This window comes from Gossypium arboreum, unplaced genomic scaffold (genome assembly GCF_025698485.1).
Source record: "Gossypium arboreum isolate Shixiya-1 unplaced genomic scaffold, ASM2569848v2 Contig00309, whole genome shotgun sequence".
NCBI lineage: Eukaryota > Viridiplantae > Streptophyta > Magnoliopsida > Malvales > Malvaceae > Gossypium > Gossypium arboreum.
Window position 1 is genome coordinate 1 of NW_026440425.1, and position 16,991 is coordinate 16,991.

The 16,991-nt window shown below is 34.8% G+C and overlaps 5 pseudogenes; 4 read left to right on the forward strand and 1 right to left on the reverse strand.

The window, feature by feature from the left end:
• Positions 1-3,236: 3,236 nt before the first annotated feature.
• Positions 3,237-4,811, reverse strand: LOC128288866 (ATP synthase subunit beta, chloroplastic-like; annotated as a pseudogene).
• Positions 4,812-5,712: 901 nt separating this feature from the next.
• LOC128288872 (ribulose bisphosphate carboxylase large chain-like) lies at positions 5,713-7,251 on the forward strand (annotated as a pseudogene).
• Positions 7,252-7,682: 431 nt separating this feature from the next.
• On the forward strand, positions 7,683-9,356 carry LOC128288871 (acetyl-coenzyme A carboxylase carboxyl transferase subunit beta, chloroplastic-like; annotated as a pseudogene).
• A 979-nt stretch (positions 9,357-10,335) lies between these two features.
• On the forward strand, positions 10,336-11,396 carry LOC128288873 (photosystem I assembly protein Ycf4-like; annotated as a pseudogene).
• Positions 11,397-12,133: 737 nt separating this feature from the next.
• On the forward strand, positions 12,134-14,377 carry LOC128288868 (cytochrome f-like; annotated as a pseudogene).
• Positions 14,378-16,991: the final 2,614 nt, after the last annotated feature.

Consider the following 16,991-nt stretch of genomic DNA (forward strand, 5'->3'; position numbering starts at 1 on the left):
GATATTTTCTTACGAAGTTTTATTATAGCATCTATAACTGCCTCAGGTTTAGAGGACAGCCCAGCAAATAGACATCCACGGGAATTAGCTTATCGACCCCGAACAGTACTATAAGAATCAGTACTGAACATCCCTCCTGTAATTGTACACGCTATAGCAATAACATATTTAGGTTCGGGCATTTGTTCATATAATCTCACTAAAGAGGCGCCATTTTCATTGTTGCTATTCAGCTGTTAAAATTAGGTCTGCCTGTCTAGGACTCGATCTTGGTACCAGCCATAACGATCAAAGTCGAAGCGTGAGCCTATTAATGAAACAAATTCAATAAAGCAACAACTTTGGTACCATAAAGAAGCGACCATAAACTGGAAGTCTTGACCAATTTGAAGATCATTTAATGTGATTGAAATAACTGAATTTTGGGTTGTTCGATCAAGTAAGGGAAATTCGATGGAATTCATACTCAATGTTATTATTATTTTGACTTTTTTCTTTCTTTTTATTATCTGAATATTCAGGAACTAAGACCATTCCAATGCTCCTTTTCGCCATGCATAAACTGAACCAACAATTAGGATAAGCACGAAAATGAAAGCTTCTATGAATACGGGTACCCCCAATACATCGAAACTCATTGCCCATGGATAAAGAAAAACCGTTTCAACATCAAAAACAACAAAAACTAGAGCAAACATATAATAACGGATTCGAAATTGTAACCAAGCATCGCCCATTGGTTCTATACCCGATTCATAACTAGAAAGTTTTTCTGGACCCTTTCTAATCGGGGCTAAACTCCAGAAATTAGAAATGCCAAAATAGGAATAGCACTTGATATTATTAAATGCCCAGAAAATATCATATTCGTAAAGCAGAAACATAGACGAACTCCTATGAATGTGAAAAATAGATCGGATTAGTCGCTTCGACCTGGAATTCATTGTCAAGTCATCCGCAACTGTTTGTTTAGTCAAAACAACAATTCAGTTTGATCGAATCGTCCAGTTTCGTTTGTTTGCGGGTGTTTCCATGTTGCGTTTAAGATTTATTGATTGGAATTAATCCTATTTTATTTACATTCCACTTATTTCGATTTCATTTCGATATAGTACTAATTTGTATAATACTAGTATAAATATATATTTATACTATATAGTATAATACTATACAAATCAAAACAAGTAATACTTTTTCGTTTTCACTTCATTTCGGATTTTCTAAATAAAAGGAATTCTAATATCTAACTAATATCTAATATTTATTAGAATTTTAGAAATAAAAAACTTTTAATTCGAAATTCTATTTATTCTAAATATAAATTCGAAATTATAGATTTAGAATAAATAAAATTTTTATTTTATATCTATTTATATAGAATCAATCAAAAATCAATCTACCGCGAGGATTAATTAAGAAAATGGGGTTTTGTTTATTTTATTCTTATCCAAGAAAAAAAAGAGCGATTGGATCCGTTGAAATGCGCTTTTGTTTTCAGGGTTATACTCTGAGTGATCTCCCTGTGAGCGAGCTTATGGGAATGATTTTAACCAAGCAACTGGAAGCGACCAGTTCCAATCAACAAAGAATACAATAATTAGGAAAAAAACTAGATTTTTATTTTTAGTTGTATTTGGATATTCTTTATTTTATTGTTTTAGTTTGCTTTAGTTTTAAGAATATTATTTTCATTTTTCTTAATTTAATAAATTTAATGAATATTTAAAATTAATAAAATAGAAAATTCGAAAATATAAGGGCTATACGGACTCGAACCGTAGACCTTCTCAGTAAAACAGATCGAACTGATTATTATCAAAATGATTCAGCCTATTTCAAAGACCAACATGCATTTTTTTTTGCATTGGGCTCTTTCATTAACTGATAGAAATATCAGTTAGTCTACCGTATATATTTTTTCTAACAGAAAAAAGAAGACAGTTCCGTGTGCTCTGATTCATTGTGCTCTGATTCATTACTGATACAGGAGCACTTCCAAAGTGTTTCAAGAGAGGAAGGGTTATCTTGACGTAGGTCTGCTTCTGGCCTAGATCAACCTAAGTTAAATGGAGTCTCTACCATCCTGATTAAAAATCAAACATGAAACTTCATACACCTTAAGATTCATAGGACGAAAAAGCATTTTGAGGTCCTTATACTCATTATGCCTAGCATTGAATAGACCGGGTATTCACCCTATCAATATCTCAAATCAATGATGGGTTCGATTCGGATCTTGCCTAAACGGCACCGAATCGGACCGAACCATTAATCAGGCTATTGTTCTCTTGTTTTGTTCCTTCAAAGTAATGGAGTAAGACATCGATTTCTCAAAAAGATCAATTCTTTTGATTGCATGATAGACTTCCCTGAAAAACATTGGCGCACGTGTAAACGAGGTGCTCTACCAACTGAGCTATAGCCCTTGTGTTTGTGATACATATTTTATCATATTATGTAGATAATTTCTTGTCAAGATGAATATTACATGATCAACATCATAATCATACCCTTTTGGTCGGTTTGATTGGTATTGCTTAAGTAATATTGGATTTATAATCCATCGATGTAATAGGTCCTTTTCTTTCTCTTTATGATTCCTTATGATAATAAATGACCTACTTAACTCAGTGGTTTAGAGTATTGCTTTCATACGGCAGGAGTCATTGGTTCAAATCAATAGTAGGTAGAACTTATTAGATACCATCGATCCCGGTGTCTAATAAGTTTTTCTACCCACCTTCTTTTATTGATTTTCTATCTTTTTCCATCCTATTCTATTTCCGTTTTCAATTTTCAAATTTTCGTTAGATCAAAATCTGATTTCACTTTTGATTGTATTTGATTCTATTTAATCGGCAGAATCAAAATGGGATGTATAAACGAAAGTTCTGTTTCTACGGAAATTCTTTCGATTAACCAACTCGTTACGAAATCGCGTTGATAGCCTCGACTCGTGTCCTAGCCCGTCTGAGAGCTAGATTTGCCTCAATTGTTTGCCTCTTGCCTTCAGCTTTCCTCAAGTTAGCTTCCGCTATTTCAAGAGCTTGCTGAGCTTCTTGTGGATCAATGTCACTACCCTTCTCCGCATCATTTACTAAAATAGTGATTTCATTGTTGCCTATTCTGTAAAACCACCCATCAGAGCCATCGTTAACCATTGGTCGTTAAGGCGTATTCTCAAAATACCTATATCTACAGCTGTGGCAATAGGCGCGTGATTTGGTAATACGCCAATTTGTCCGCTATTAGTAGATAAAATGATTTCTTTCACTTCTGAATCCCAAACAATTCGATTAGGGGTAAGTACGCAAAGATTTAAGGTCATTTCTTCAATTTGCTCTCCATTTCTAAGTTCGTAGCCTTCGCAGTAGCTTCGTCGATGTTACCTACCAAATAAAGGCCTGTTCAGGAAGACCGTCTAATTCTCCGGAAAGGATCAATTTAAATCCTCTAATTGTTTCTGCTAGACCAACATATTTCCCCAGGAACCGGTAAATACTTCCACTACGAAAAAGGGTTGTGATAAGAAACGCTCAATTTTTCGCGCTCTTGCTACGGTTAAGCGATCCTCTTCGGACAATTCGTCCAACCCAAGGATAGCTATAATGTCCTGAAGTTCTTTGTAACGCTGTAAGGTTTGCTTAACCCTTTGCGCAGTTTCATAATGTTCCTCACCAACGATTCGAGGTTGGAGCATAGTGGACGTTGAGTCTAAAGGATCTACCGCTGGATAAATACCTTTGGCAGCTAATCCTCTTGATAGTACGGTAGTAGCATCTAAATGCGCAAATGTTGTGGCAGGGGCAGGGTCGGTCAAATCATCCGCAGGTACATAAACTGCTTGAATAGAAGTTATGGATCCCTCCTTGGTAGAAGTAATTCTTTCTTGTAAAGTACCCATTTCGGTACTAAGGGTGGGTTGATAACCCACAGCGGAAGCATTCTACCCAATAAGGCAGATACTTCGGATCCCGCTTGGACAAAACGGAAGATATTGTCTATAAATAGAAGTACGTCTTGTTCATTAACATCTCGAAATATTCCGCCATAGTTAGGGCAGTCAATCCAACTCTCATACGAGCTCCTGGCGGTTCATTCATCTGACCGTAGACTAAAGCCACTTTTGATTCCGCAAGATTTTGTTCATTAATTACTCCAGATTCTTTCATTTCCATGTAAAGATCATTTCCTTCACGAGTCCGTTCACCTACTCCGCCAAATACGGATACGCCCCATGAGCTTTGGCAATGTTGTTGATCAATTCCATAATGAGTACTGTTTTACCTACCCCAGCCCCCCAAATAGTCCGATTTTCCTCCACGACGATAAGGAGCTAAAAGATCGACTACTTTAATTCCTGTTTCAAAATAGATAATTTTGTATCTAATTGTATGAAAGCAGGCGCGGATTTATGAATAGGGGATGTTGTGCAGTATCTACAGGACCTAAATTATCAACGGGCTCCCCAAGCACGTTAAAAAAATTCGTCCTAGGGTCGCTCCGCCGACTGGAACACTTAGAGCAGCTCCGTGTCAATCACTTCCATTCCTCTCGTTAGACCATCTGTAGCGCTCATAGCTACAGCTCTAACTCGATTATTTCCTAATAATTGCTGTACCTCTAAGTTACATTAATTTGTTGACCGGCGGTATCTTGACCCTTAACTACTAGGGCGTTGTAAATATTAGGCATCTTGCCCGGGGAAAGAGCTACATCCAGTACTGGACCGATGATTTGAGAAATACGCCCAGATTTTCTTTTTCAAGCGTGGAAACTCCAGGAACAGAAGTAGTAGGATTTATTTTCATAATAAAGTGAAATATGTCAATTTTTTTCCAAAATTATCTAATACAAAATAAATCTTCGACAGGAGGTTGATCAGTTAATTCAATAAGAAATGGGGTTAGCGCTCGATTTCGTTGGTCCCATCAATTCAAGTGCATGCAATTGGATTGGTTCCTTATTCAATGAAGGAATTTTTAAGTTCAACCAACCTATTTTCAAAATAGGAAGTGGATAAATAAAAATTTTGGGAGAGTCTTTCATTTGTCCATCATTATAGGCAACACCATCCATATTATCTATGGAATTCGAACCCGAACTCTATTTATGATTCCTTATTTCTATCTCATTAGCCTTGTTTCAATTTCATTTCATATTTTATTTTAGCATATCGATTTTTTTTACTTTACGTCAACCTCTCCCCTTTTCCATCTATATTCCTTTTTTTTCATTTCAGGGCCGAATTACGCCTGTTTTCACATCTAGGATTTATATACAACATATATTACTGTCAAGGGTGAATTTCTTATTTTATTGAGCTTATAATATATAATTTATATTAGATGTTAGAATATTAATTCTATTATATATTTATCTATTCTATATATATATATTCTAATATATATTAGTATTATTTTTTATTATTTATCTATTTCTTATCTATTTCTATTTCATTTATTTCATTTGCATTTAGAATTTTGATTCAAAAAAAGTAAGGAATTATAAACTTGAAAAACACGGATCAGGTTGCGCCATACATATGAAAGAATATAGAATAATGATGTATTTGGCGAATCAAATACCATGGTCTAATAAGGAACCTTTCAGATTCGTTGATAATTTTTGAAAGATTTCTTCGAAAAGGTTTCATTAACTCCTCATTTATATCAGTAGACCTTGTTGTTGCGAGAATTCTTAATTCATGAGTTGTAGGAGGGACTTATGTCACCACAAACAGAGACTAAAGCAAGTGTTGGATTCAAAGCTGGTGTTAAAGAGTATAAATTGACTTATTATACTCCTGAATATGAAGTCAAAGATACTGATATCTTGGCAGCCTTCCGAGTAACTCCTCAACGGAGTTCCGCCTGAGGAAGCAGGGGCCGCGGTAGCTGCTGAATCTTCTACTGGTACATGGACAACCGTGTGGACCGATGGGCTTACCAGCCTTGATCGTTACAAAGGGCGATGCTACGACATTGAGCCCGTTCCTGGAGAAGAAGATCATATATATGTTGTGTAGCTTACCCTTTAGACCTTTTGAAGAAGGTTCTGTTACTAACATGTTTACTTCCATTGTGGGTAATGTATTTGGGTTCAAAGCCCTGCGCGCTCTACGTCTAGAGGATCTGCGAGTCCCTACTGCTTATATTAAAACTTTCCAAGGCCCGCCTCATGGCATCCAGGTTGAAAGAGATAAATTGAACAAGTATGGTCGCCCCCTATTAGGATGTACTATTAAACCTAAATTGGGGTTATCCGCTAAGAACTACGGTAGAGCAGTTTATGAATGTCTACGTGGCGGGCTTGATTTTACCAAAGATGATGAGAATGTGAACTCCCAACCATTTATGCGCTGGAGAGACCGTTTCTTATTTTGTGCCGAAGCAATTTTTAAATCACAGGCTGAAACAGGTGAAATCAAAGGGCATTACTTGAATGCTACTGCAGGTACATGTGAAGAAATGATCAAAGGGCCATGTGTGCTAGAAGGGTGGGAGTTCCTATCGTAATGCACGACTACTTAACAGGTGGGTTCACCGCAAATACTAGCTTGGCTCATTATTGCCGAGATAATGGTCTACTTCTTCACATCCATCGCGCAATGCACGCAAGTTATTGATAGACAGAAGAATCATGGTATGCACTTTCGTGTACTAGCTAAAGCTTTACGTATGTCTGGTGGAGATCATATTCACGCTGGTACAGTAGTAGGTAAACTTGAAGGAGAAGGGACATAACTTTGGGCTTTGTTGATTTACTACGTGATGATTTTATTGAAAAGATCGAAGCCGTGGTATTTATTTCACTCAAGATTGGGTTTCTATGCCAGGTGTTCTGCCCGTAGCTTCAGGGGTATTCACGTTTGGCATATGCCTGCTGACCGAGATCTTTGGAGATGATTCCGTACTACAATTCGGTGGAGGAACTTTAGGACACCCTTGGGGAAATGCACGGGTGCTGTAGCTAATCGAGTAGCTTTAGAAGCATGTGTACAAGCTCGTAATGAGGGACGTGACCTTGCCCGCGAGGTAATGAAATTATCCGCGAGGCTAGCAAATGGAGTCCTGAACTGGCTGCTGCTTGTGAAGTATGGAAGGCGATCAAATTTGAATTCGACGCAGTGGATAAATTAGATAAAGTGGAAAATGAGATAAACCAGCTTCATAAATCAAATTTGAATTCGAAGCAATGGATACTTTGTAATCCAGTAATTACTGTCGGTTTGTTGAATTGCAATTAAACTCAGCCCAATCTTTTACTAAAAGGTTGAGCCGATTCTATTATCTATATTTTTGATAGATATATTTTATCTAGATATACAAGATCTTAAATACAAAATAAAAGACTAAACACAACTCAAATTTTCTCCTGGGTCCATAATTAATCCTATGTATGGATCCTTAGGATTGAGTGTATTCTTTTCTATCCTATATACCACGGTTTCGGATCATGGATCGAGCCAAGCATCACAACTTCTTCTACCCATCCTGTATGTTGTCCTTTTGGCTCCGTGTTGGAATAGAAACTTATTGTATTAGTAGACGAGATTTTACGAAAAAGGTTCTTGATAGGAAAAATTTCTTTTCAATTTTTCAGTGCGGATTTTACACAACATGGAAATCACTATTTCTAATTGAAAATTGATATTTCTAATTCAAAAGAAAAAAGCTCTATCCTATCATATATAATGAACTGCTACTCTAGGTTCTCACAAAAGAGAATCGTTTCTTTCAATATTCACTCATTGTTCGTTAATAACCCTAGTGATTGTATCTAGTATGCGTATTCTGATAGGAAATAAAATATTCAATTGATTTTTCATCGAATGACTATTCATCTACTGTACTTTCATGGAAATAGAGGCAAGAAAGCTCTATGGAAAATCATGGTTCAATTTGATCTTGTCTAAGGAGAATTAGAATACAGATGTGGGCTAAATAAATCAATGGATAGCCGCCTTGGTCCTGTTGAAAATACTACTGTAAACGAAGACCCGACTAGAAATGATACGGATAAAACATTCATGATTGTAGTGACAGCTCTAGTTATTACAGTAAGGTTGATCATTTAGTTGACGTCAAAGACATTCAGAATTTCATTTCTGATGACACCTTTTAATTAGGGATAGTAATCAGGACCGTTATTCCATATATTTTGATAGTGAAAATCAAATTTTGAGCTTAACAATGATCATTCTTTTTGAGTGAACTAGAAAGTTTTTTATAGTTATCATAATTCTAGTTATATGAATAATGGATCGAAAATGATGAGCCCACTATCATTTAACTTGTATGATAATGATACTAACTGTGGTTGGAATAATCACATTAATAGTTGTATTGACTCTTATCTTCGTTCTCAAATCTGTATTGATAGTTCCATTTTAAGTGGTAGTGACAATTCCAATGATAATTATATTTATAATTACATTTGCGGCGAAGGTGGAAATAGTAGTGAAGGCAAAATTTCGATATAATAACTCGTGAAAATGGTAATGATTTAACTCTAAAAGAAAGTTCTAATGATCTCGATCTATACAAGGATTTGTGGGTTCAATGCGAATGCGAAAATTGTTATGGAGTAAATTATAAGAAATCGCTTAATTCAAAATGAATATTTGTGAACAATGTGGATATCATTTGAAAATGAGGAGTTCAGATAGAATCGAACTTTCGATTGATCCAGGCACTTGGGGTCCTATGGATGAAGACATGATCTCTCTGGATCCCATTGAATTTCAGTCTGAAGAAGAGCTTTATAAAGATCGTATTGATTTTATCAAAGAAAGACAGGATTAACTGAGGCTATTCAAACAGGCACGGGTCAACTAAACGGTATTCCTATAGCAATCAGGGTTATGGATTTTCAGTTTATGGGGGGGTATGGGATCTGTAGTAGGCAGAAAATCACCCGTTTGATCGAATATGCTACCAATAATTTTTACCTCTTATTCTAGTGTGTGCTTCCGGAGAACACGCATGCAAGAAGGAAGTTTGAGCTTGATGCAAATGGCTAAAATATCTTCCGCTTTATATGATTATCAATCAAATAAAAGTTATTTTATGTATCAATTCTTACATCTCCTACTACTGGTGGAGTGACTGCGAGTTTTTGGTATGTTGGGGATATCATTATTGCTGAACCCAATGCCTATATTGCATTTGCGGGTAAAAGAGTAATTGAGCAAACATTGAATAAAACAATACCGGAAGGTTCACAGGCGGCTGAATATTTATTCCATAAGGGTTTATTCGATCCAATCGTACCACGTAATCCTTTAAAAGGTGTTCTGAGTGAGTTAGTTCAGCTCCACGGTTTTTCCTTTGAATCAAAATTCAATCAAGTAGAGTCTTAAGTGAAATTTTTTATTTGTAGTGAAAAGGTAGTTAGTTAGTTTATCAGAATCAAAGTCAAAGCCCGCGTAATGGGCTTTGACTTTGTAACAAAAGGTGTCGAAAAACAAATTATGTGGATAATTATTATTATCATTATCCGATATTACTAATGAGTAAACCTCTAGCAACAAGATAAAAGCGAATTTTTCCTTCTGTGAAATGAAATTCAATTTGGAGAGACAAATAAAACGAATTTTATCCTCCTCTATTGCGTATGTATATAGAATTTAAATAGAGAAAAATAGAATAGAAATATAGAGTTTTGCATCTTTCTATATCTCCCGAAAATTCTATTTTACTAATAATCCTGTTCTTGGATCGGATTCTAACGAATCGAATCTTTCGACAATTTGTAATAAACTCTTTCTTTATTAAATTCAAAAATGCAAATTAGAAGACAAGAACAATAGAATAATAAGAAAAGTAAGAATAAAGTAAGATAATAAAAGAAAGTGGATTATCTTATCATATACATCTATTTTATTTGATTTAAAAGATGGGCAAGTCCTTTTATTTAATTCTACATTCCTTGCACTTATTAGATATCTATTAGATATATAGATTCGCTTAGATATACTTAGTATTTAGATATAATTAGTATAATATACGAATTATAATATAATCGTTATAAGATATATTTCTAACTAAACAATATAACAATAACAGGTACAAATATTAAATTGAGGTACCCATTTTATGACAACTTTCAGCAGTTTTCCTCTATTTTGTGCCTTTAGTAGGCCTAGTATTTCCGGCAATTGCAATGGCTTCTTTATCTTTGTATGTTCAAAAACTAAGATTTTTAGATTCGATGGGGCCAAGACCAAATCTTATCTATTTTTTCAAGACTTAGATGTCATGGATACCTATTTAGTAGAATATTGTATAACATCCGGCTTGAACCGAACATAAATGAAAAAGCCCTCTTATGCATACGTAAACATGGTATAAGGGTTAAATGAATTATAGCAAGTGGATCGGTACCGAACGGATGTATGAAATTAAAGTCTATATATCTAGTAGATCCGTATAGGCGATCATATAAAGGGGATGATTTTAGATCGAAGCAATTTGATGAATTCCTTCTAAAAGTTCATATCAAAATAGTACTAGTTGATGAGAGTTACTTCGGAAACAAAAAAAGTAAAGTCGAATTTTTTTGGTTATTCTCTCAATTCGAATAAAATGCAACTGGATCTAGTATGTATGAGTTGGCGATCAGAATCTATATGGATAGAATTTATAGTGGGATCTCGAAAACAAGCAATTTTGCTGGGCCTTTATCCTTTTTTGGTTCATTAGGGTTTTATTAGTTGGAACTTCTAGTTATCTTGGTAGAATTTGATATCTTTATTTCCGTCTCAGCAAATAGTTTTTTCCACAAGGAATCGTGATGTCTTTCTATGGGATCGCAGGCCTCTTTATTAGTTCCTATTTGTGGTGCACAATTTTTTGGAATGTAGGCAGTGGTTATGATCGATTCGATAGAAAGGAGGGAATAGTCTGTATTTTTCGTTGGGGTTTTCCTGGAAAAAATCGTCGCATCTTTCTACGATTCCTTATGAAAGATATTCAGTCCATCAGAATAGAAGTTAAAGAGGGTATTTATGCTCGTCGTGTCCTTTATATGGAAATCAGAGGCCAGGGGGCCGTTCCCTTGACTCGTACTGATGAGAATTTGACTCCGCGCGAAATTGAACAAAAAGCTGCTGAATTGGCCTATTTTTTGCGTGTACCGATTGAAGTCTTTTGAAATGAATTGCAGAATAAAAGCTTTCTCGCCGGGAGGAAAAAGCTCAATCCAAGAATCCTCTTTTTTCTATAGCAGAACTAAACTGAAGTTTCTTCAGAATGCCCATTCAAACCAAAGCGGACGTATACGGAAGAGTCATAACATAAAAAAACAGTTTTTTTTGTCCACAAAAATAGTTTTTTATGCGTCTGTAAATGTAAAACCGCTCAACTTAATTCAGTAACAAAATAAGCAAGAAATCGAAATACTGGATTCATCTCATATATCAAATCGAAATAAAGACTTTCGCTTTTTATTTGCAATATTTGGAGTTGATACGTTAGATACAGATAGATCATATCTTGTAAATTTTCTCTACTTTTCTTTTCTCAATCGGCCCCTCCCCTTTTATCCTTTCTTTTGTGCTCCTTAAGAACTAAAGAACTAAACAAGTGGATTTCTTTCTTATAACATAATGATAAACGTAATGATAACTTTTCTGTCTTTTTTTGTCACTCATTTTGATCAGCATAATATTTTTCCTAATTTTTTTTCAATTATTGCTGGACTCTAGACTATATATAGTTTAGATAACGCGAAAATTTTCGACATATTTGATTGCGATCTTGATATAGACAGGGCGCTCCTTCGTCTCAAAATCTGAATAGAACAATCTTTATTATTTGAAGCGGTTCTTTCGGGCAGTTATCAAAGAGGGCAATTGCTTCGAATTTGATCAATTGAGATATATGGAAACAAAAACAATATAACAATAATATATATATTTCATTCGAATTCAAAGTGGATTCTTATTTTCTATATTCTGTATTCTTTTTAGATTCAATTAGATTCAAGGGCTAAGCACTGAATCAAAAAAACAGAGAATAGATTCATGGGCCCTACTTTATAATATAATGAAAGGCATGCTTGATAGAAAGATTAGATCACATAAAGTCAACGAATGAGGTGGGTTCATTAACAACTCACAGATGAAAAAATGGCAAAAAAGAAAGCATTCACTCCCCTTCTATATCTTGCATCTATAGTATTTTTGCCTGGTGGATCTCTCTCATTTAATAAAAGTCTGAAATCTTGGATTACTAATTGGTGGGATACTAGGCAATCCGAAACTTTTTGAATGATATTCAAGAAAAGTATTCTAGAACAATTCATAGAAGTAGAGAACTCTTCCTGTTGGACGAAATGATAAAGAATACCCGGAAACACATCTACAAAAGCTTCGTATAGGAATCAAAAGAAACGATCCAATTGATCAAGCTGCACAATGAGGATCATATCCATACGATTTTGCACTTCTCGACCAATCTAATCTGTTTCGTTATTCTAAGTGGTTATTCTATTTTGGGGAATGAAGAACTTCTTATTCTTAACTCTTGGGTTCAAGAATTCCTATATAATTTAAGCGACACAATAAAGCTTTTCTATTCTTTTATTAACAGATTTATGTATAGGGTTTCATTCCTTACAGTTGGGAACTAATGATTGGCTCTATATACAAAGATTTTGGATTTGCTCATAATGATCAAATTATATCTGGTCTTGTTTCTACTTTTCCAGTCATTCTAGATACAATTTTAAAATATTGGATCTTTCGTTATTTAAATCGTGTATCTCCGTCACTTGTAGTTATTTATCATTCAATGAATGACTGAAAAATGATTCACGGATTCAATTAGAATCTTTCTTACTTTCGAGATAAGCAAAGCATGCAAAGTCGTACTTACTTTACTCTTTCTACCATCAGGAGAATACAATTTCTCCTCTGTTTCAGTCATTTTTTTCAGTTTTCAGTAAAGTAAATAGCAGAATCGTGGCTAGGGAACTATACTAGTGACCTACCTAATTTTATTGTAGAAATTTTCGGGATCAATGATTGGACCATGCAAACTAGAAATACTTTTCTTGGATAAAGGAGGAATTACTCGATCCATTTCCGTATCGCTCATGATCTATATAATAACCAGGGCTTCCATTTCAAATGCATATCCCATTTTGCGCAGCAGGGTATGAAAATCACACGAAGCAACTGGGCGTATTGTATGTGCCAATTGCCATTTAGCGAATAAACCCGTGGATATTGAGGTTCCAAAGCGGTACTTCCTGATACTGTATTTTGAAGCGGTTGTTAGAATTCCTTATGATATGCAACTGAAACAAGTTCTTGCTAATGGTAAGAAGGGGCTTTGAATGTGGGTGCTGTTCTTATTTTACCAGAGGGGTTTGAGTTAGCCCCGCCTGATCGTATTTCGCCGAGATGAAAGAAAAGATAGGCAATCTGTCTTTCAGAACTACCGCCCACTAAGAAAAATATTCTTGTGATAGGTCCTGTTCCTGGTAAAAATATAGTGAAATCACCTTTCCTATTCTTTCCCCAGACCCTGCTAGTAATAAGGATGCTCATTTCTTAAAATATCCCATATACGTAGGCGGAAACAGGGAAGGGCCAGATTTATCCCGACAGGAACAAAAGTAACAATACTGTTTATAATGCTACGGCAACAGGTATAGTAAGCAAAATCATACGAAAAGAAAAAGGGGTGCGAAATAACCATAACGGATGCCTTGGATGGACATCAAGTGGTTGATATTATCCCCCCAGGACCAGAACTTCTTGTTTCAGAGGGTGAATCTATCAAACTCGATCAACCATTAACAATTAATCCTAATGTGGGTGGATTTGGTCAGGGGGATGCAGAAATAGTACTTCAAGACCCACTACGCGTCCAAGGTCTTTTGTTCTTCTTGGCATCTATTGTTTTTGCACAAATCTTTTTGGTTCTTAAAAAGAAACAGTTTGAGAAGGTTCAAGTGTCGAAATGAATTTCTAGATCTGTGGATTTATCAACATCAAATTTGTAAAAAATAACAAATTATTCCTGGCAATTAGGTTAGGTATAATGAAAAAAGGGATGAAAAGTCTTTTGCTTGTTTCTATTCTTTCTCTAGGAATTGCTTTTACCGCATTCAAAATTCAAAACAAAATATGTATATTGTGAAGAAGACTATTTGTCTTTACCTCTTTTTTTTTCTTTTTTCAATCTAAATTGGACTAAATTGGGGGGTGTAATTATATTCCTATTGTCAGTGTCAGATTTAAATGTTACAGAATAGGTTTTGTTTTCTAAATTCAATTTGAGTAGATACTAAACATAAGATAAGTAAGTGGAGAATAGAAAGGAAGGATAAATTAAATGAGGGGAACAAATAATTACAGGGAGTATTCTTCGTCTTTCTAGCCTTCGACACAAGAAAAGGGTGTGTAAAATTCCTTTTCTTGTGTCGAAATATCTTCAATTCAGGACCCGTTCGTCAAAGATTTCTATTCTTAGTTTCGATTTTTCCAGATTTTTCAGAACCCTTTATTTTTCGATTTACTTATAATAGAATAAGTAATAAGGATAATATAATAAGTATAAAATAAGTCGAAATAAGTATAATATACTAAGTAATGGACAACAAAAAAAAGAAGGAATCCTTACCGATTTTTTGATAAAATAGAATCAAGGCGATAAACTTATAAAATAATTTCAAACTTTGATGAAATACTAAAATAAATCGAGTAAGGTTAGACTAGTCTAGAAAAGGTTTGAATCTGGTCGACAGAAAAAAAAAATATTAAATATATATGTATTGTGTCATCCAATTGGTGATTCCTTTTTCTTCTAACCTTGAAAGTATCGATAGATACTATCGAAGAGCAGATGCTATGAATCAATTAATTGAAATTGAGTTCATTTTCAAAAAATCATCGGAAAAAGTGATCCATTTGTTGTCATTTATACGACCAAAATATTATGATCATGATCATTAAGAATTCAACAGGACCCTTCCTCATGAATCAGACAAAGAAGAGGCGGGCCCCGTTGAGTTCTTACTTTCATACCTATAACTTAGTTCGTCCCATTATCCATTATTCCATATTACAGGGACGAACCCAATCCAGAATATGAACCATAAAGAAAATACCTATTAAACCGATCACAGGAATACCAGTTACCGTACCTATTATCCAAAGAGGAATCCTTCCAGTAGTATCGGCCATTTATCCCGCTTCCCTCCGCATTTCATCAAGTGGTCATGCTAAAGACATAAACAGTCATAGATAATTATGAGATACAATCCTTCCGAATGGGATAAGAGAATTCCTACTATTATTTAGTATTCTACTACTCTTTTTTCTTAATTGAAGAAATAATTGGAAAATAAAACAGCAAGTACAAAATGAGTAATAACCCCAGTAGAGACTGGTACGATTCAATTCAACATTTTGTTCGTTCGGGTTTGATTGTGTCATAGCTCTATAATTAATTCGAATTAGGTTTATCGTTGGATGAACTGCATTGCTGATATTGACCCCAAAAAAGAAACGGTAGGTACAGCTAGTCCGTGAACAGCCAACCATCGCACTGTAAAAATTGGATAGGTTCGATCTATGGTCATTGGGTCCTCCTAAAAAGATCTACTAAATTCATCGAGTTGTTCCAAAGAATCAAAACGGCCAGTTATTAATGGAATTCCTTGTCGGCTCTCTGTAAAATACTCGTTTGGACGAGGGCTTCCAAACACATCATAAGCTAAACCTGTGCTGACGAATAACCAACCCGCGATGAATAGGGAAGGTATAGTAATACTATGAATGACCCAGTATCGAATACTGGTAATAATATCAGCAAAAGAACGTTCTCCTGTGCTTCCAGACATGCCGAGCTCCACATATTCTTGTAGGGGATCGATTCCGTAAAGATGGGATCAGTAAATAGAATTCACCGAAACTAAATCTTTGTGAGATCGTCAATATTGTACCAAAAGGTATTTTTAGAGTATACCGAATCAGTATAGCTATCCTTCTTCTGACACAGCAACGCAATTTCAAACAGTATATCGACGTGAAGTGCTAGATAATTTCTTTCTTCTTCTTGCTTGTCGATGTATAACCAGGTATCATGCAATAGAAAATTCCTCAAATTCCTGGAGGTATTGGCTTGGGCCTAGAAACGGAAGATCAGGTAACCCGTGAATCCAACGAGTTGGTTTATAATAATTCATGAAGAAATTATCATATTTCCGCAAGTCAATTAGATGCGAAATATAAAAATTGACTTTTTTTCGTAGTTGCACAAGAGGTTTTGTTTTTTGTTGGAAGCCCTCTTTTTTTTTTATTTTTATTTTAAGGAATTGCTTAGTCGTCTAGTAACAAGTAAGAGTAGTCGTTAGATATAGATAAAAAAAAGAGCAAGGAATAAAAAAATTCTACTAATCAATATTTGTGAGGCGGCCTTTCTTGTATTCTTGTATTAGATCCAAGGTTTTCTTGACCTAACTACAAAGATGATGAATCGATTTCTTTTTCTTTCTCTCTTGTCCTGCCGCTCTATTTTGTGAATACCATTTATAATGATTGATGAAGCAAAAATTTCAATTGAACTTATTATTTCAATTGGTATTTTGCTTATCCCTCTCGTTTAAAATTGAAACTTAGGTAAGTGCTTTATAAACATATGTATAAAAGAACATATTTCATTTAGCTCCTTCATGCCTACTATAACTAGTTATTTCGGTTTTTACTAGCGGCTTTAACTATAACCTCAGCTTTATTTATTGGTCTGAGTAAGATACGACTTATTTGAAAATTAATTCAATGAACGAACAATTCATAAAACAAAGCTTTCTGCCCTATTCCATATATTCTATAGCTCCTTACCGTGTTAATTATCAATTATTAGGTATTGATATTCATGGGCAATAGAAATTAATATTTAGGGATAGATATTACCTTTCTTTTTCTCCTTTCAAATAAATTGAAATGATTGAAGTTTTTCTATTTGGAATCGTCT